We start from the raw sequence: 21,840 nt of genomic DNA on the forward strand, positions 1-21,840 counted from the left end.
AATTGCCTTCATTACCCTTGACCCTGGAACTCCATTCCAAAGTAAATTTAAGTGGAGATTAATAAGGGATTTATGAGGAAGAGAAGGTATTACCAGTAATTCTCATGTCTGTCCTCCGCAAATTCAATAACGGTTTCCATAAGGTAGATAGGATTATGGGGGTATATGTGACTCTAGCCTGGCTGTGTAATAAAGCATTCTCATTCTCACTCAATCTCCTTGCTCAGTGTAGGGAATTCTTTGCTCTCTACTGGCAGTTTCTTCTAAGGATTCTTATTTGGTTAATGCCCAGCCAAGTTCACAAGGTCACAAACAGAGTTTCCACTCAACTGCATGCCAGTGTCTTACAGTCTAAAGAGTATCCAGGACTCTTTTGCCTCCAACTTCAAAGACTCCTTTTCTAGGAAGCACTGCATTTCTATGCCCCTGATAATGCAGTCTATGTGCTGGAAAGTCTGTACTCCAAATTAAGCATCCTGTACTAATTTGTTCCTAGCTTATCTTTCTAAACTAGCAGACAAATGGATGTCCTATCTAGGGTTGGTATTGGGCAAAATGCTCAAGAAGGCCAAGCTTGTTTCACGTTTCCTCCCCATTTTTGTATTCTCCAGTATTTGAGAAAAGTTTTCAATTAACAATAATCATGCCTTTGTTAGACCTCATTCACTATGATACTGCCACTGCGCAAAGCTTATTTTCTTAAGTATTTGAGATTGGATCTTTGTTCCATTATTTATTCCCTCTGTGTGACACTGGGCAACTTGCCCTAAGAGTGTCATATAATTTCTTGGGGCCTCAGTTTCCTTATTCTAAAAAATAAGCTGGTTGGCCAAGGTGGACTCTTGGATCTCTTCCATCTTCAAATATTTTTTCTCTCTCATGCTTTGGGGGGAATAGGAGCTTTTCAAAACATGATTAAAGAACTGGCTACTGGTAAGGCCAAACTTGGTCTTGTTTAATAACCTAATCTAAATCATTATTCACTCAAGCAAGTAGATATTTCCAAGGCTGCTATAAATCAATACATTGGATGGATAGAAATATATTCTCTTAATTTAAATTGAGCCAATCTCGGAGGTCTTAGACTTAATATCTTTTTGTTGGAAATGAATCTTTGGCAGAGCTAGATGAAGCATGTTCCCCTGGTTTATGGCAGAAGTGAAAGCAAATAATGTTGCTATAGTTATTTGATACCAAGCTGATGGGAATCTTCAACATTTCTCCTGATGCATCAGGTTGAAAAAAGTCACCTTGATGCTCACAGAGCCATGTATGCTCACGAAATCGATTCCTTTTCTTCTAGGAACGAAAACTCTTGGAATGTTTTTTTGCTTTAAAAAATTGGCCAAAGAATGCAATAAAAAATGGAATTTGTGCTTTAAAACAACAAGCTCCCCTTTGAACACGGAGCTTCCTGGGGAAGAAGCTCAGAATGGACCTGCACAATTATTTTTCAAGCATCTGGCAAAGAACCATTCAGATTTAGAGGACCTCCACAGCTGAACACAAAATGACAGCTGAAATCTAAAACACGTTGCAAAGATCAGAGCCATTACTAAATGCTTCATTTTGAAGTTTGAGCCAGTGTCCCAATATGTGCTATGTTGACTTTATTTAAGAGGAAAGCTTTACTCCCATGAGCTTTCTTTCCAGCCCCAACTACTGCTCTTGTTCTTTTTGACTCTTCAGTCCTAAGGGATTCACAGCCTCCTTAAAAGGTAGCTGTCATTCAGAAAGAACTAAGGAGTATATATTTTGGAAAGCAATGAGTAACTTCCCAAGTCTACTTTTTTCCTTCAAAATTATAGTGTAACGAGTTTATGGAGAGGGCATTCCCCCAAGTATTCTAGTGGGAGAATGTCTTTTCTTTAGTCATATTAGGGCCCCTTCATCAATTCTGGGTCTTTAAGTCTCTTTTGTGTGTGTCAGAGACTTTGTTAGAAGTCTGCTGACAGTGAACGACCCTTTCTCAGAATAATGTTTTTAAATTCATAAAATAAAATACATGGAATTATGAAAGAAACCAAAAACCTCTGACTTTTGATAATAAAAAAAAAAAACCAAACCCTTACCTGCTGTCTTAGAATCAATACTAAGAATCAGTTTTTAGGCACAAAAGTGGTAAGGGCTAGGCAATTGTTTTTAAGTGACTTGCCCAGGGTGACACAGTTAAGAAGTGTCTGAGGCCAGATTTGAACCTAGGACTTTCCAGCTCTAAACCTGGCTCTCAATCCACCTCTCCTTGGAGAGCTGCTAGCTGGAGAGACAATATTTGCATGTATGAAACAATTAGAATCAGTAATAATTAAGTAGTGGTAAAGTTGACAGACCACATCGCATATGGGATACAGTGATGGACATGAAGATCTGGGTTTAAGTCTTATCACGGGGGCAGCTAGGTGGTACAGTGGATAAAGAGCCAGGCTGGAGTCAGAAGGAGCTGAATTCAAATCTGATCTCCGGAATTTTTTCAGAGTGACCCTGGGCAAGCCACTTAACCTCATTTGCTTAGTCTTTGCCCTACCATCTTAGAGTTGTTATTAAGACGGAAAGTAAGGGTTTAAAAATATTAATTTTATCACAGAGACTTACCAGGTGAATGACCTTGGTCAACTCAAATTCTTTCAGCTTCAGTTACCCCATCTACATAAAAGGAATAATAACACATGCAACAGCTTTCTCACAGAGTTGTTTTAAGAACTAAAAAAAAAAGATAACATGTAAGGTTCTCGGCAAACTTGAGGGCACTATATAACTATCCATTATAATCATTGTTGAGGAAAAAAAAGTGTGGCTTTGGACATTATCTCTCCAAACTGCAGTTTCCTCATCAGGAAAATAGGTACAATACTGCTGGTTCCATCTATCTTACAGGACTGCTGTGAGGAAAATACTTTGTAAGCTTTAAGACATTGTGTTAATGTCTAAAATAATAATAAAATATCATAGTGTTCACGCTTAAAGGAGCTGTATAGAACATCTACTCAATCTCTTCATATTCAATATAGGCAATGAAACCGAGGAAGTGATGTCAAACAATTAGTAAATCATAGATCCAGGACTTAAATTTTAACTTCTGACTCCACTACTCTTCCCTCTCTACCACATAATGTTCATAAATGAGAATTGTGATTATTTCATGAGTCAGGCCATAAGTTAAGGATATAAGTTCCTTGGAAGTAGAGACTTTTTCTTTCATTGAATTTGTATTCCCACCCAATGTCTACCACAATGTTGGGTGCTTAGCAGGCATTTAACAAATACTTGCTGAATAATTGATTGAGGCATAACAGTGTGGAAAACCAGGGTCAAGAAAAGGCATTTGTATGCCCTAGTTAAGGTTCAAAAATTGTGCTGTTTCTTCCCAAATGATACCCCTCTTCTCACATCTTTCCAGTAGAGACTGAGGTTTCTCTCTAATATGTAAGCCTTGACATCACAAAACAGATTCCTGTGAATTGTGAAGGGTAGCATTAAAAATAGGTATGTAAGGAGAGATGATCATGTGAATTCCCCAATAAATTTGGGAAAAGTTCCCTAATAGACCTAATAAGGTCACAAGGAATGGACCATTCTTGGAGTCACCTCCTCATGGACTGTGAGCATAGTCATTGGCCTTCTGATGACTGGCTGAGAATTAGGCATCTTATCCTGTGGATTATAAAGGGGAGTTGTTTGGTCTCGTTGGGTCTTGCCTTTTCATCTTTTGCCAGAATGCAGCAAGAGGCATTAGAATTCTCTTTCCACATCTCCAAGCCCCAGGAGCAGTGAGTGACAATTGTCAGAGAAGCATGTGGCAGTGATAGGCATGTGCTTGTAAGAGCCTAAGGGTAGAGATCCTGAGAGGGGAATTTCCCAGCTCTCAAGCTAGAAATAACTAGGACACTAAGAGGTCCCTTGTAGAAGAATAGAACAGAAATAATACATATATGTGCCTACACAGTTGTGAGAGGGAAACCTCAGCTTTGGGAGATGCCTCCTGGATAATGTCAAGTTCAAGAGTTCTTGAGTTTAGGCGCCAGTTCTCTTAAGAGAGAAATGCAGCACGCTTTTTGGAGAAAGAAGAGGACAAGTTCCTGCAATTTTTATATGGAAAAGAACAATCAGTGCAGGCACAATGAAAAGGGTATAATTTTTCAAGGGTCCCTAAAGAATTTCACCTGTGGAGGGAGTCTAGATCATAAGATGTCACTATGAGTCTGGAAGGACTTTTAGTGATAGAAGGAATCTCACACTAAGTCAGGGTGCCCTGATAGCAACCCCAAATTCAGTTTCCTTTGGGGTAGGAGGGTTAGATTGAGTGGAGTAGGATGAGTTATCCATTTTTGTTTTGTACCTTGGCCTCTTATGTATACTTTGAACATTTTGCTTTCTTTCTAGGTGGTCAAATAAAAATTGTTCCATATATACCTCATACACATATTGTACCTTGAGTGTTTGTATGGAAGCCAAGAACCACTGTTACATACTTGTAGTGTAAATGGGACATGAATTATATCCCAAGATTTTCCCAACTATGTGTAGTTGTTGTCATTTAGTCATTTCTGAGTCATTGTCCCATTTTTGTTGTATGGTTGTTTGGGTTTTTTTTTCCTGTAAAGATATTGGAGTGGCTTGCCATTTCCTTTTCCAGCTAATTTTACAGATCGGGAAACTGAGGTAAACACAGTTAAGTGACTCACCCAGGGGCACACAGCAAGTAAGTATCTGAGGCCAGATTTGAAATCAAGAAGAGGAGACTGCCCCTGACTCTAGGTCAGAGCTCTAGCCACTGCACACCTATTTGTAATAAGCCAAAAGAGAGAGAGAGAGAGAGAGAGAGAGAGAGAGAGAGAGACAGAGAGAGAGAGAGACAGAGAGAGACAGAGAGAGAGAGAGACAGAGAGAGACAGAGAGACAGAGAGAGAGACAGAAAGAGAGACAGAGAGAGAGAGAGAGAGAGAGAGAGAGAGAGAGAGAGAGAGAAATAACCTATCTTAGGGTTTGGTTCTCAGAGTAAAACCTGATCTGCCTGCACCCAGAGTCTTCCGGGTGCTCTAAGTCATGAGTTACACTTGAATTTATAAAAAGTCCTGGTTGTGCTCTCCCTCTCCTTTCCCTCCTGTCTCCATCTAGTTTTATGGGCTAGGTGACTGCCCAACTTGCTCACCTCTCCTTCTGGTTCTGGTAGTCAAGGAGGGCTTTATGGAGGAGATGTCATTTGAGCTTGGGCCTTAAAGATAAATGGGTTTGAGGCTCTTTTCATGACTATTATCCTGCCTAAGTTCACCAAAATCCCTTAGGAAGTGACAAGTTTTTTTCCTTATCCTCACTTTTCTTTGCTACATATGTAGCCTTTCAGAGCCTTCTGAAACCACTAATGAATATTTTGGCTTGAATGGATCCTAATCCCACTCCACACTTTCCCCACTTCCTCCCAGTCAAATTTTTTTTTTATTTCCCATTGTTTGTGGTCCATTGGCCAACTTTCAACCTCTGTGGCAGGGCTTCAACCAAGCCAATTCAAGCTAATTCTTCAAATCATTTTATGAAAACACTTTCTTTCTGAGATTTTATTAAGTTCAGATGCATTGTATTTACTGTGCTCCCTTTTCCAATTTGGTAATTCAATTTAAAAGATCAAGTTGGTGTGCCATGATGGATTTTCACATTCTTTCAAAAAGCTTGGAAAATATAGTAAAAAACCTCTCATTGACATTGATGTATCACAATCTACTCTCTCTTACAATTTATTTCTTCCCACCAAGATTCAACAAAATCCTCATCCTGGAGTTAACCTCGATTTAAAGGCATTTCTTGGAATTTGTGCTAGTTTGGAAAGTAGCCTTGATTAATATCCTCATCATTCATTAATCTATGTCTGACATACCAAGCTTCTTAACTCATTGTATTGATGTGGATGGCTCTGCCACTGTGCTTGCAAACCCATTCAATTAGAAAATTATTATTATTAATTTTTAAAAATTCTTTTCTTTTTAAATTTTGAGTTCCAAATTATCTCCTTTCCCCATGTCCCATCCACCCATTGAGAAGTCAAGCAATCATAGATGTGAAATCATGCAAAACATATTTCCATATTAGGCATGTTATCCCCCAAAGCAAAAAATAAATAAAGGGAGAAAATTGTACTCTGATTTCACACTCAGAATTCCTCAGTTCTCCCTCTGGAGATGGATAGCATTTTATATCATGAGTCTTTTGGAATTGTCTTAGATCATTTTATTGCTCAGAATAGGCAGGTCTTTTACAGCTGATCATCATTACAACATCACTATTACTGTGTATATATAATAATCTCCTGCTTCTTCTCTCTTCATTTTGCATCAGTTCATATAATTCTTTACAGCTCCATTTTTAGAAATGCTTTCAGAGCTAAAGACCAAGCTATTCCCAAAGGCAAGAGAAAGGAACAAACTTTTAACCTTCTACCATGTGTCAGGCAGTGTGCTAAGGGCTTTACAAATATTATCCTTCAAGAGATTGTATTCATATCCTTGGGAAAACTGAAAAGACTTATTTGAAGCAATGTAAAGTGAAGTGAGCAGAATCAGGAGAATGTTGTACACAGTAACAACAATAACGTATGATGATCAACAGTGAATGATGTATATAGATAAGGATGGGATAGATGACAACTCCAAGGGACTCATGTCTAAAAGGATATTTACTGCCATAAAAGAAGCAGATAGAGTCAAAATGCAGATTGAAACAAACTATTCTTCACTTTATTTCCTCATGAATTTTTCTCTAATCTAAGCAATATTTTCTCATTTCATAACATGATGAATAGGGAAGTATATATCAGTGGTTCCCAAACTTTTTTGACCTACCACCCCCTTTCCAGAAAAAATATTATTTAGCGTCCCCTGTCACATATTATCACCACCCCCTTACAGTTATTTACTGCCCCCAAATGCACCTGTGGCCATCACTGCCTCCCTGGATTGGGGCAGCACCAACCAGGGGGCGGTGGTACCCACTTTGGGAATCACTGTGTTATATGATAATATATGTTCAACTTACATACTAGCCTGCCTTGATGGGGAGAAAGAAGGGATAGGAGGGAAAGAAAACAATTTTTTAAAGTTTATTAATTTGTTGTTGAATAGAAGGGTTTTTAAAAAAAGAAGTGGGGTTAATGATAATCATATCAAGAAAGAAAGGAAGGAAGGAAGGAAGGAAGAAAGAAAGAAAGAAACAAAGAAAGAAAAGAGCATTGGTAAATCATTTAAAAATACAAATAAGAGAGTAAAAGAAAATGCAGAATGAGACCTGGAAAAGCAAGGTGGTACTGAAACTACTATGTTCAACTTTGAAATATATGTTTTAAAAGTTATATGAAATGCAGATTCACAGTTTCAAACATGACCCTCTTTTTTCTGTCCTTGGAATGTAAAAATGTTCTCATTTGTTAATGTTTATCAAGTTAATGGTAATAAAAGATAAAAAAAAATTTTTAAAGAATCTACATTGAGGAGAATTGATGGTGGATCACTTTATTCCATATTATACATCGTTGATATTTTAAAAATATGCCCTAAATGAATAAATATCTCAATTATAACATTGTCACCTATATCTTGCAGCATGATGAATCCTCTTCTTGAGTCTCATTTTCCTTCTTTGTAAAATGAAGGAGTTGGACTCAATGGCCACTAAGGTTCCTTCTGGTTCTATGAAAATAATAGATCTTTGTCACTTGTCTTTCTAGTCCTATGTCCCAAGTCCCACAACAATAATGAGGATCTACCCACTGTAGTTTAAATTTACTTTTGGATCTTAAATTTCTATATTTTTACTCTTTTCCTCTCCTCTATACCTAAAACCATCCTAGTTTATATCCAGCTCAACTTCTTTCTCTAGCTATCTTTTCTTTGTCTCCTTCACAGGTTCTTATTGCTCTTCCTAACAAATAACGAACCATTGATGCTGGTATTCAAAGGTATCTGGGCTGTTCAGGGAGTACCAGCCGCTCTGTTAGGAGGATTTGCCAAACTCTTTTTAGGGCTGCTCATCCACCTTTAGTGTTCACCTCTCACACAACTCTGATCTATGGCTCCAAGAAGCTGTAGCATGCATCCCAGTAAAACCATCTCAGCAGACAAGGCTAACCCAGGTTGAGGGTAACTGGTCTCAGACATGTCAGTGAGTTAGGGAGATGTCTACCCCCAGCAGGTGAAGACTTCCCCAAGCAGAATGGGTAGATGACAACAACTTGTTCTAATGGCAATGAAGGTAGTTGAAGCAGGTATGGTAGAACGCTTAGAGCTTGGTCAGACATTGAAGGCACCAAGACCATCTACCATATCCTGAGTCACTGACAGTCATCTTGACTTTTGTCTTTCCACTGGACTTCAATAAATCTGAAAGAGAGAGTGAGGCTGATGACCAATTCACAAGCAAATCAAGACATCACTCCATGATGTGATTAGTAGTACTCTTTGAAAACAAAGGACAAACAACAAAAAATGGTTGTGAATATCAGTGAGATAACACTTTGCAATCCTTAAGGCTCTACAAAAATACTACTCATCATCATCCTCATTATTAGGTTATGGGAAATATTCTGCTTCTGCCCAAATTTCTTATATCTTTCCCCTCTTAATTCCCATTATCTTCATCCTAGCTTTAACCCTCATTATTATTTATCAAAACATTTGCAATAAATTGCTAGTCACAATTTCTGACCCCATACTATTGCCTTTCCAATTAATCCTCCATGTTACCAACAGAATAATCTTCTTTATGTACACATCACAGCCTGGACAGATCTGATCCTATACTCCAAGCCATTCAGTCACACCCTTTTACCTACCAAATAAAGTTTATTTAGTTATTTCAAACCCTTACTTTTCTGTGTTAGTAAAAACTGGCAAACATGGCAATGCGACTTGCCCAAAGGTCACATAGCTAGAAACTATTTGAGGCCATATATGATCCCAGATGATCCTGACTCTAGGACCGGCTCTCTCTCCACTGTGCCACCTCGATTCCCCTCCAAATAAAGTTTAAACTCCTTAGTCTGACATTCAAGACCATATATAACTTCTCCTACTCTCTGTTTTCAGGCCTTTTTTACACTACCCACTCCAAATGATACTTGGGACAGAAATCTTTAGTGATTTTTCCTTATGGAAATTACTTTGGTGCTTTGAACAGGATGTGTAACAAACTTTATTTTAAAAAATTCTCTAGGAGCATACCAATTGCATTAAGAATTTTGGGACATATTTGTATTGGGATATTATTAAAGAAAAATAATTATCTAAAATTATTTCATTTACTGCAAGGATTCATGATTTCATTGGTGAGGGAATATTTTCATTCAATCAATAAGCATTTATTGAACTCCTATTGTGCTGTATGCCAAGGGTATTAAGACACACAAATCACAAAAAGAAGCCCCCCAAATTCTAATAGTGGGCCAAAGAAATTCATTCTTCCTGTTCAATGTTCATGTAATTAGCCTTTCCAAACTTTCCTAAGCTGGACCTTGTGTGACAGGGATACAAACTATCACTGAGCCCGCACTCAAAGCTATGCCAGCTGAATAGAACCTAAAAGAGACTGTATTCCATTGGCTTTTGACAATCAAGTATTGTCTCAGAGTTGTGATGAGACAGAAAGGAAAGGTTGATTTTCTTTTCAAAATTATAGCTTTGAAAATATCGATTTCCTAAAAACCATTTTCCAAAATGTTTTAAAATTCAACTAAAGCTATTTAATTCATTTTGATCATTACTGTTTTCTTCATCTTGCTCACTTTTATTGTCTCCTTCTTCTTTCCTATCCTCCCATGGCATATTGTAGCTAATGCCTGGTGGATTCAGCAGTTCAGCAAGCATTTGAAAGGCAGAATGAGTAAGCAGTGCCACCTGTTGAGAAGGGATTGTGAGTCTTTCACGAATACTATAGAAGGATTTATTTTGAAGTCAAAGTACAGTACATTGATTGAAGGGAGAAAGCTGGAGGAGTCGCCTGAGTTTCAACTGAACAAGAACAATTAGAGGGGAAGCACACCAAGCAGGAAAGACCCCAAAGTGGAGGTTGGAGGATAAGGAAGAGAGAGGCCCAGAAAGCAAAGCAAGAAAAAAAATAAGTAGTTCCATGCTACTGATTGAGGAAAAAATTTTCTCAGGAATCCAAGAAAATTATATACGTGTGTATGTATAGATATTAAAACATTACTAAAATAAGCCTTTGGGATATCCTATGTATGTGTATATACACATGCATCCAGTCATACTTAATACATAATAAATGACATCAAATTAAGTTTTCATATCCTTGAACAAAAGGAACTAGGTATGACTAATGTCATTGAATGGGGGCAACTGTATCACTGAATGGTGTAAGAAGGACTGGAGACCATGAGTATCACTGAATGGTGTAAGAAGGACTGGAGACCATGAGCATTCAAAACCATGTGGTTTCATCGATAAAGATGATTTCCAATGAATAGAATTCCCTATCATTTGGAGATTAGCATAATTTTTCACAACTTATAGTCTTCGGGAAGAAAAAAAGGCATAACCTTAGAGAGCTGACAAAACCACTGAGAGATTAAATGACTTATTAAAATCACACAGCTAGCATATGTCAGAGGCAGGACTTGAACACAGGTCTTCCTGACTCCCAGATCAGTTTAACACTCACTCCACCACATGAGGTAACCTATTTTTGAGGAGGGACTAGGTTTGGGCCATTAAGAGAGTTATATATTTATGAGTTATATTTCTCTACTAGATTGTGAACTACAAGAAGTCAACAATTATGTTTTTTAGTTTTCAATCTTTCCCATAACTTGTTGAAATGTTCTTGTAAAGTAGATAATAAATATGATATTATCAAAAACCCACTTCCATATAGCCTTCCTAACTATTCTAGGTTAAAGCCATTATACTTCTTGGGGTACCTAGGTTGCATAGAGGATAGAGCACCAAGCCTGGAATCCAGAGGACCCAGATCCAAATCTGGCCTCAGACACTTTCTAGGTATGTGACCCTGGACAAATCATTTCACCCCAATTGCCTAGCCCTTGCCATTCCCCTACCTTCGTTTTTTTTTTTTAATTTATTTTATTTATTTTAAACCCTTAACTTCTGTGTATTGACTTATAGGTGGAAGAGTGGTAAGGGTAGGCAATGGGGGTCAAGTGAGTTGCCCAGGGTCACACAGCTGGGAAGTGTCTGAGGCCAGATTTGAACCTAGGACCTCCTGTCTCTAGGCCTGGCTCTCAATCCACTGAGCTACCCAGCTGCCCCCTATTCCCCTACCTTCGAACTGATACTTAATATTCATTCTAAGACAGGAGGTAAAGTTTCTTAAAAAATAAAATAAAGTAATTGCACTTATAACTCCTCTATAAGTTATTTAAACAATTTAGTAGATAGTAATAAAATGCCCTACTATATCTCTTTTATTGTTAAGTGAGCTATTATTTACATTTTAATTCTATACAGTAAGCATTTGTTGAATACTTATCATGTAAGAAGCACTACATTTAATGAAAGTGAGAAGATATAAAAATAAGAGTCTCAGCCTCACCTCTCCCTCCAAGAATGTATAATGGTGGAAGGAGAGGAGGAAGATATATATAGCAGATATGCAAATATGATAAAAAAGCAAAAAGAGATACAGATAAATCATGATGGAAAATCAAATTTAATTAAAGAGTTCAAGGAAGGTTTCATAGAGGAGGAAGCCTTTAAACTACTCTCTTGAAGGATGATTTGAATTACATTCCAAGGTAGATACATAGATACATAGATAAGACAGACAGATTAGATTAGATAGATAGATGAGACAGACAGATAGATGAAAGATAAATAAATAGATAGATTAGATAGATGAAAGAGACAGATAGATGATAGATAGATAAGATAGACAGACAGATAGATAGATGGATAGACAGATGATAGCTAAATGGATGGATGGATAGATTAGATAGACAGATGAGACAGACAGATAGATGAGATAGAGAGAGAGAAAGATATAGACAGACAGATGTAGATGCTAGCTACCTAGATGGATATACAGAAATATACATAGACCATCCAGATAGATTGATAGATGAAAAATAAATGACAAATAGGCATACAGATAGATTTAAATAGATGATAGATTTCTAGATCTACGTACAGATCTGTAGGTAGATGTTAGATGACTAGACAGAGATAAATAGGTAGATGCATCGCTAGATAATCAGATAGAAAAGGGCAGCCTTCCATATCTTCAATTTGATTGCCATGAGTGCCTGAGTGAATGGTGCCCATTTGTTCTGTGGTTATTCTTTCATAATTTTAGGTGAATGAGATTTTAGAAGTACAGCTGACCAGGTTATAACCTTGTGAGCTTAGAAAGTTCAAAGAGTTATCAAAGGGTCTTTCAGCAACCAGAGTCAATAAGCAGAACCCCTGGAATGAGTTGTAGTAATAGTTCGGTATTTGAGTCCAGGGAATTGCCAGTTTAGTTATGGATTGAACCATAAATTGAGACTTTGTGACCTGCAAAGAGCTAGCCTGCCTGAGTAATATACAAGTCATCTATTGCATACACCATGCTAAGAAAATAATTTGTTGGGGAGCCCATGAAAAGAGAAGAAATCTCCCAGGACCAGAAGATATGAGATGTTCCTCTACCCCTGCACTCTTTAGCCATGTTTCTTACTATTTTTGCACTGTAGGTCTAAGCCTATCCTTCTCAAGAAAATTATATATGCCAGGGGAGAATTCACTCCCTATTTGGGGTAATGTTTTATAACTCTTTTTTTGCTATACCATCTTAGTAAATATTTTATTGTAAAAGTCAACTGATGTCAAGTATGGCCTCAGACATTTCCTAGCAGTGTGACCCTAGTCAAGTCACTTAACCCCAACTGCCTAGCCCTTTGTGTTCTTTTGCCTTGGAATAGATATTTAGTACAAATTCTAAGACAAGATGAAGGCTTTAAAAAATAGCAAACTGATGTCAACTGGTTGGTTAATATGGGGGACAAAACACAGTAGATGGAGGTTCATGAATTGGAAACCATTACCTCTCAGGCTTACCCTTATAATCCTAAAGGGAGGAGTAGTTATCTGCCCTCCAGGGTCTGTTTGCCAATTTAAGATTGGGAAAATGAGCCCAAAGTTAGGACTTTCACAATTAATACACAATTGTGGGCTCCTATCTTTGTATCTTGAAATACCTAACAGAATCTGAGGAAACATTGTCTTAAATTTCAAAGAACAGAAGTAAGTATCATATTTAGAATGTGGATATCTCAGGATAAAGAGAATACCAAGTCAGAGGTGAGAATTACACATTGGAAAAATGCCAGTCAGTCCATACTTCCTGGGGACAAATAACTGCTAAAACTTTCCCCTGCTGTCAGATAAGACAAAGAAGACAGTCTAGCAGTTGGTAGGGTGGTGTCAGACACTATGAGTGAGGTAAGAAAGATGATTTAAAATACAACAAATATTAGAATTGGGTTGGTTGTAGTTGCTGAAACAGTGGATGAAAAAATTCTTGGCAGAGCACAATGCTTCTCCAGGGGAAAGATAGCACTTTACCTTGCAGAAGGCAGTAATGAAACAGTGTCTTCATCCAGTTGGTTTTACTAGCAGCTCAATTTAGAGTTGAGAAGGCCCAGATCCAGATCCAAATTTTGGCAATTGAATTTGCTGATCTAAAATAGCAGTTAAATATACAGTCCATAAGGTTTCTGGGGTGACGTTCTAATAACAAGTATGAACCAAAGCCCATACACTTGGGATAAGACATATAGAAAGCTTGAAGAGGGGCTACTATTTTGTGGGCTGAGCTAGAGTCCATTTCCTTACCTGAAAGGAAGTGACTTCTGGAGCCTTGGTTCAAACCTCAGGTGGTGACTTAAAAGAAAGTCTCCAATTTATTAGGACTAGCTATTATCTGAGCAGAACAAAATTGTAAACAAGGCAAATCACAAAATTTAATGTTACAATATCATCAGAAATCTCGGAGCATTTAAAATAATGGATTCTAAGGGATTTTGACCTAGGAAGAATGGAAAGCAGTAAGCATTTGTATAATGTCTACTATATACCAAGTACATGCTAAATGCTTTTATAAATGTTAGCTCATTTGACCTCCACAACAATCTGTGAGAATAGGGGTTATTATTATCCTTATTTTATAGTTGAGGAAATTGAGGCTAAGAAAGGTTTAAATAACTTGCCCAAAATAACACAGCTAGTAAGATCTGAGATCAGATTTGAATTCAGATCTTCCTGACTCCAGGTCCAGCACCTTTCTACTTCTTAATCTAGGAACCTAATCAGTACTCTTAAGGATTCAGAAATTGTTTGTACTGAACTAACCAGAAACTACACTTTATTTAATGTCTTAATTAATTAGTTTGTTCATATCTTACCTATCTACTATTTATTTTTACATCAGTTAATTCCTTAATTGTGTTTATTTTTAAACACTAAATCTCCTCTTCTTGTCCAGACTGGAAGAACTGAGGCTACTCATGAGATTCCCACTATTGATAATACAAGGAGCTTTGATCTATGCTTTTTCTGACCTGGGACTGTTTGCCTCTCTTTATGCAACCTGATGACTCAACAGAGCAAATCAAGATAGCTTAGTCCACTGCAGCTCAAAACTCCCAAGTTCGAGAACTGCCTGCCTCAACCACTCCAGTAGCTGGAATTTGTGGGTGTGCTCTGCCACACCAAGGGAGAATCCTTTTTACAGATGTGAACGTTCTCTAGTGACTGTGGAATTGGACAAACGAGGGGCACAAGGGAGGACTAGACAGACTTGCTAAGATTTAGAGGCTGAGTCAGGTTCATATCTTATGCTTTCCCTCTATTCTCCCTGCCTCTGAAAAAGAAATTTAAAGAATCCCTCAAGGGAGAGAAAGATTCTCATTTCTTTTTTTTATTTTTATTTAGAATATTTTCCCATGGTTACGATTAACGTTCTTTCCCTTTTCCCCAAACTCCCCTCCCCACCATAGTCGACACACAATTCTACTAGGTTTTACATGTATCATTGATCAAGACCTATTTCCATATAATTGATAGTTGCACTAAGGTGATTGTTTAGTATCTACATCCCCAATAGTATCCCTATCAACCCATGTGTTGGTTGTTTTTCTTCTGTGTTTCTACTCCCACAGTTCTTCCTCTGAATGCGGATAGCTTTCTTTCTCATAGGTCCCTCATAGTTTTCCTGGATCATTGCATTGTTGCTATTAGAGAAGTCCATTATGTTCGATTGTGCCATAGTGTATCTGTCTCTGTGTATAATGTTCTTGTTCTGCTCATTTCACTCTGCATCAGTTCCTGGAGGTTGTTCCAGTTCACATGGAATTCCTCCACCTTATTATTCCTTTGAACACAATAGTATTCCATCACCAAAAGATACCACTATTTGTTCAGCCATTCCCCAATTAAGATTCTCATTTCAAGGGAGTTATTTCCTTTTCTTCTCTAGATAGGCATTAAGAAGATTAAAATTTTAGACCTCGAAGGGAGGCCTGGCCTTCATTTTACTTCTTCATTTTCTAGATTAGGAGTTATAATAGACAGATGTTAAATGGCTTGACCAAAATTTGAACCCAGGTCTTTTGACTCCAAAACTATGAGATTTTATATCATATCATGTATCTATGGTTAACATCAATGTTTAGCCAGTAAAATTCTATTAGATAGCTGATAAAAGGCTAATAATAATCCCAAGTAAGAATATTAATTGCTATACCAGGAAGAAGAAAATATTTTAAAGTAGTACAAACAGTTTTGAGGGGTGAAGGTTAGAAATGGAATAGTAATCCTTTTCAGGCAGAATGCAGATAAGCTTAGGTTACTGTATTCTCTTTTTAAATTTGTTCTAAATGTACAATAAATTAGAATAAATATGCTTATTAAAGAGACCTCTCTTAACCTCAGCTTCCTCATTTGTAAAATAGGGATACTAATAACACAAACATCACAGGGTTACTGTGACAATCAAATGAAAAATGCTTCATAAGTCTTAAAGTATTGATAAAAGTTATCTGTTATTCAATTATTTGCCCAAGATCAAGCAGATAAGTGTCAGAGGCAGAATCTGAAACCAGGTTTTCTAACTCCAGAGCCAATGTGCTCTTTCTGATATACTAGACTCCCTCTTAGAATGCACTGAACAGTAAGCCAAATATTTCCCACAAGAATGGGACCTTCAATTGCAAGTCACCCAGATATATCTCTTACACTAGAACATATCTATCATTCTCTTCATTAATCTACAGCACTACAAAAACCTCTTCCTTTGATCATATCAGCCATAGCATTCTCAATCCAGATGTTTGCCACTTCTCTGAAGACCCTGACAGAAAATGTTTTACCATCATCTCCTTCCAAGGGGGTGAAGATGGTTAGTACTTACATTTATGTAGAAACAAGAGGGAATCAGTGCCTTAAATCATAACTGGAAGCAGAATGCCAGTATATATGCTAGCTTGAACTCCTCCCAAGGATGTCCATGGCTAGATCTGCCCCAATTTGGGCATAAAACATCAGTTAAAATAGATTAGTACAGAAAAATGATGACTATGGATCCCATAAGTAATAAAACAGCCTGTTGATGTCTCTTAACTAGGGTATTGTCCACATGCTTTGTTACCAATCGAACTAAGGTGATCTCCCTTGGCTGCCAAAATGGTTAGTCGTACATGTCTTTGGATCACCTTGTGGAGGAAGTCCCTTTCATGCTGGTAATCTCGAGTTGGAAATATTGGAAATAATTGTATTTGAGTGTTGGAAATAATACTAACTGCAACAGGAATTTTTTGTCATTATTGAAAATCTTTACCAATATGTATGTCTACCATGAAAAGCCTCCAGGCATGATCTTGTAATATTCTCTCCCCTTCATATAATGGGAAAGTGACCAAGATTGACCAGCCCACATAGTTCTACCTCTTGAATGAGTACATATAGATAGAATCATGGAGGTGCTGCATCAATAACATTCCTGTTTATACAGGATATTGTACCAACCCAAATGTGCTCTTCTACATTGGTTTAAGCATATGAATGATCCTTTCTCAGATTAGTGCCTCTTGGAAATGTGTTAGTCCACCTCTAATTATAAAAAATATTGCAACCCCTAAATGCCTCTGGCCACATACTTCTAACCTGGAGTTGTGGTCAAAGCTGGTCTTTACTAAATATATGCTGTTTTTCTTTACAGGACCAGAACCAAACTACAATGTCCCAGAGTGGTGAAAGACAAGTATGTTTCTTTTGTATCATTTGTCCATCAAATCAGTTTACATACCATCAATAGACCATAAAAGATAAATACCACAGTGTGGGTCTCTGTCTCTTGAAATCCCAAAAATAGACCAGAGGACTGACCTCTATCTGAGCTAATTTTGTAACTAGGGTACTTGATATTTACAGCAAGCCATCTTCCTTTATCAACCCACTCTATCAAATAACTCCCATAAAAGACTAATCCCTTTATCTCACTAGCCTAACATATTACAGAAAAAAAATGCCCACAAAACTTTGTGAAGAAATTAGTTTTACTAAGCCATCATGTACATGGTTTCTACTTCAACATTAACAAAAATATATGCCTTGGGGTTTTGCGTGCCCACTTATTTATGAACTATATTTACTAACAGTTCAGAGAATTAGAAATCAGACAGTGCATTTTCTTCTCTCAATGTGTAATATCAAATTACACTTTTTCCTTTTCTTTTCTTCTTGATGATGCATGATCAATGATATGAATAGCCAATATTACTTCATTGAGTGAGTCCTGCAGGTGTTATCAAGGTATATAAGACTGTGCCAACACTAAATTATGCCATGCTGGTATGTATGGTGGCCCTCTTCTTTCAGGATATGAGCTGGCACTTTCTACCTGTTCGTGTGCCTCTCTCTACCTCTTTCTAATTTTTAAATTTCTAAGTCTTTCTTTTCTAAATCTTTCTAACTTGCGGCTTCTAAACTGCTGTGTTCTGGTACACGAGATAATCAAGAAGGTTGGAATAAATGTAAAGTAAGAGTATGTAAATTCACCATGAAGGCCTTTTGGACTTTGCCATGAAATAAATTATGTGAACTAAATTTGGTACATGAACTTTGAGGTATCATTTTTTAAAAAAATATCTACCTTTCATCTTAGAATCAATATTGTGTATTGATTCCAAAGCAGAAGAGTAATAAGTAAGGACTAGGCAAAGGGTTAAGTGATTTGCCCAGGATGACACAGATAGCTAGGAAGTATCTGTGATCACATTTGAAACCAGGAATTCTGGTCTCTGGGCCTGGCTCTCAATCCAATGAGCCACCTACTTGCTTCCTGGGCTGTCATTTTTGACTGCTTTGGGCAGTTTCCTTAGATTAGCTAGAATGTTCTAGATCACCGAGATTATCAGATAAATAACTTCTAGATAAACAAAACATTATTACATACACATACATCCAAACTCCCACATGTGCCCAAAGACCTATCCCCACACCCCCACACTGCCAAAATTCTAAACAGACAAGTTAATTGAACTTAAGAATATATACAAGTTGCCTGTTTAAATTGACCCATATGTATTAAATTAATACAAGATTTATTTGCTAGGAACTTAGCAAGTCCAATTAAAAGTCCAAACTAAAGGGCAGCTAGTTGACTTAGCAGATTGAGAGCCAAGACTAGAGATGGGAGGTCCCAGATTCAAATATGACCTCAGACACTTCCTAGTTGTGTCACCCTGGGCAATTCACTTAACCCTGGTTGCCTAGGCTTACCTCCTTGGAATGAATACTTAGTATTAATTCTAAAACAGAAGTTAAGAGTTAAAAAAATGTCCAAAACAAGAAAGAATAAGGGAAAGAAAAGACTGACTGGGTGTATGTAAGTTATCATAAAGGGAGAGAACAACAGGGAGGAAGTATTCTCACAGGGATCAGAAAGAAGTACGGATTCACAAGCTTAAAGACTAGAAAAGGAAGAATCAGATACAATTGAAATCAATAACCCATGGGTTTGATTAACTTGAGGACTTAAAATACTTGTGGGAAAGACTCTCTACATAATAAAAACTACTGGGAAAACTGAAAAGCAGTTTGGCAGAAATTAGATTCAGACTAATACCTTATACCATATACAACAACAAAATCAAATGGTTATAATGCCTGAATATGAAAGATCACTTTAAAAAATGAAAAGAAAACTACATCAGGTACCTTTCACAGCCTCAGTTAGATAGAGAGGAAACCATAGAAGACAAATGGATAATTTTAGTTACATGAAATTTAAAACTTTTGCACAATAAAATCAATGTAACTAGGATGAGAAGCAAAGGAGCCAACTAGTGGGGGGGCATGTAAATCTCTTCATTAGATATATCTGGTAAAGGTCTAGTATGCAAGATATATAGGCAACTCACAGAAATATATAAGACCAAGGGTCATTCTTCATTGCATAAATAAACAACCATATCAGTTGCAAACTATTATTGACCACGGGTTAAGTTGCTTTAAATCATTACTAATAACAATTTGCATCAAAAACTATTTGACATTTTACTTCATATTCAGCAAACTGGCAAAAATGGCTCAACACTAAAAGGATTATAGAAAGATAGACCCAACAGTGCATTGTTGGTGGAGGTATGGCTTGCCCTAACCATTCTGGAAAACAAATTGAAATTATGCAAAAAAATGATAAAAGTTTCTATAACCAGAGTTTCTTTTTTATTATATATTTTTCTCAATTGCATATAGGCACAATTTTTGATAATCATTTTTTGACATTTTGCAATGCTTATTCTCTACTTTCCTCCTTCCCCTCCCCAATTCCCAAGATGGCAGGTAATATGCTATAGGTTACACATGTGCTGTCATGTAATACTTATTTCCATGTTCTTCATGTTGTGAAAGAAAACATATATTGCTTATACAAGAAAAAACCCATGAAGAAGTGAAAAATGATATGCTTTAATGTGCATTCAGACTCTCTCAAGTATTTCTGTGGTAGTGGATAGTCTTTTTCCTCATGAGTCCCTTGCATTCTTTTTGGATCCTTGTATTATTGATGATGGTTGTTCACAGTTGATCACCCTACTGCATTACTTTAACTAAAACTGTAGAGTTTTTTAACCGCACGCACGCGTATGTGTGTGTGTATGATAGACCTCTTTAATAATCTGGTGATGCTTTTGGAATCATTCTTAGATTAATGTTTTTAATTATGGAAAATAAAATACATAGACATAGAAGAAACCACTTGTATTGAAGTAGCTGTTAAATTCTTTAAAAATTCATAGGCCCCTCCTTCCTTCCACATTGAGGGAAAGAACTGTGGGAGTAGAAACGCGGAAGAAAAACACACAATTCATCATTTGTTTATATGGGTTTTAGTTTTAGTTTTGGGGTTTTAGTTTTAAAAGATTACTCTACTGGAAAAATAGGTATCAAGTAATAACACATGTATAACCCAGTGGAATTGCTTGTCAGCTCCGGGAGAGGGAAGGGAGAGAAAATGTATCATGGAATCATGGAAAAAATATGGAAAAATCATGGAAAAATATTTAAAAATCAAATTAAAAAAATTAATTCATAGACCCAGGGTTAAATGAGAAAGTCCACTTTTTATACCATTTGACCCTTAGGTCCCAATGCTAGGCATTATATCTCAAGCAGGTTAAAGATGGAAAGAAAGGTCCTTTATGCACCAACATATCCATACCACTCCTTTTTGAAGTAGCAAAGGACTGGAAACAAAGTAGATGTCCAATGATTAGAGAATAACTAAACAAATTGTGGCTCACAAATGTTTAGAGTAGCACTAAATGATAAGAACTAGTAAATATGAATGATAAAGAGAAGGACAGGAAGACATTTCAATTGATGCAAGGTGAAGTTATAAAACTAAGAAAACAACACACACTTAAAACAATGCAAAGGGAACGAATAACACACTAACCCTATATTTATAATGAAAAAGACTGGCCCAAAGAAGAGATGAGGAAATGATTCTCCATCCTTTGTAGAGATGGGGAGACTATGAGAGTGGAATATAGCATATGTCAGTTGTTTTTAATAACCCTTGCCTTCTATATTAATATCAGTTCTAAAACAAAAGAATGGCAAGAACTAGTCAATCAGTGTTAAGCAACTTGCCAAGGGTTGCACAGGTAGTGTCTGAGGCCATTGCAAACTCAGTTGACTAATAGATTAGTTCTCTGAACTCCTATTTTCCCCTCGAAGGGATGGTTCTCTGAGTAGAGAAAAAGGAAGAGGATATATTTGGAAATGAAACTGATTTAAGAACAAAAGATACCAATAAAAATGAAAAATTCCCACTAAATTCTGAAAGAAAAATAAAATAGAATAGAAATTCCCTAGCTTCAAAGCACAAAAATAGAGATGAAATACAAGAAGCAACCACAATGGATCTGTCAGCTGGAATGGTTCCTCCCCACTCACAGAAGCAAGTTTAGAGGCTTTCCTTTTGAGTGGTCGATAGCTGAAAACAAACGTTGGGTGGTGAGTTGTGTGTGTTTGTGTTTAGAAATTGAGGTTGGGAATTTTTTTTTTGGAAGCTCATTGTGGTGGCTTGGAAAGCACGAGGTGGTTGGTGAATCATTGCCAGAGAAGGATTGGAGCTTTTCCAGGTGTAATTGTATTATGGTGAAGGCACAGCAAACCCTGCCCAGAAGCAAACTAGAGGCAGCCAATAGGGGAACTCTGGAGGGATTTCAGAGAACACAGTTGTGAGACCCAGGTTGCTTCCAACAAGTAAGAGGGCAGTAGATGAAGAACAGGGAGTCAACATAAAAAAATACTACAGATAAAAAGGAAGTGACTAGAGACA

At 37.1% G+C, this 21,840-nt stretch overlaps 1 pseudogene; it reads right to left on the minus strand.

Annotated features, from left to right (window-relative positions):
- Positions 1 to 609: 609 nt before the first annotated feature.
- Positions 610 to 692, minus strand: LOC123232617 (annotated as a pseudogene).
- Positions 693 to 21,840: the final 21,148 nt, after the last annotated feature.

Source organism: Gracilinanus agilis, chromosome 1 (assembly GCF_016433145.1).
Source record: "Gracilinanus agilis isolate LMUSP501 chromosome 1, AgileGrace, whole genome shotgun sequence".
NCBI classification, from domain to species: domain Eukaryota; kingdom Metazoa; phylum Chordata; class Mammalia; order Didelphimorphia; family Didelphidae; genus Gracilinanus; species Gracilinanus agilis.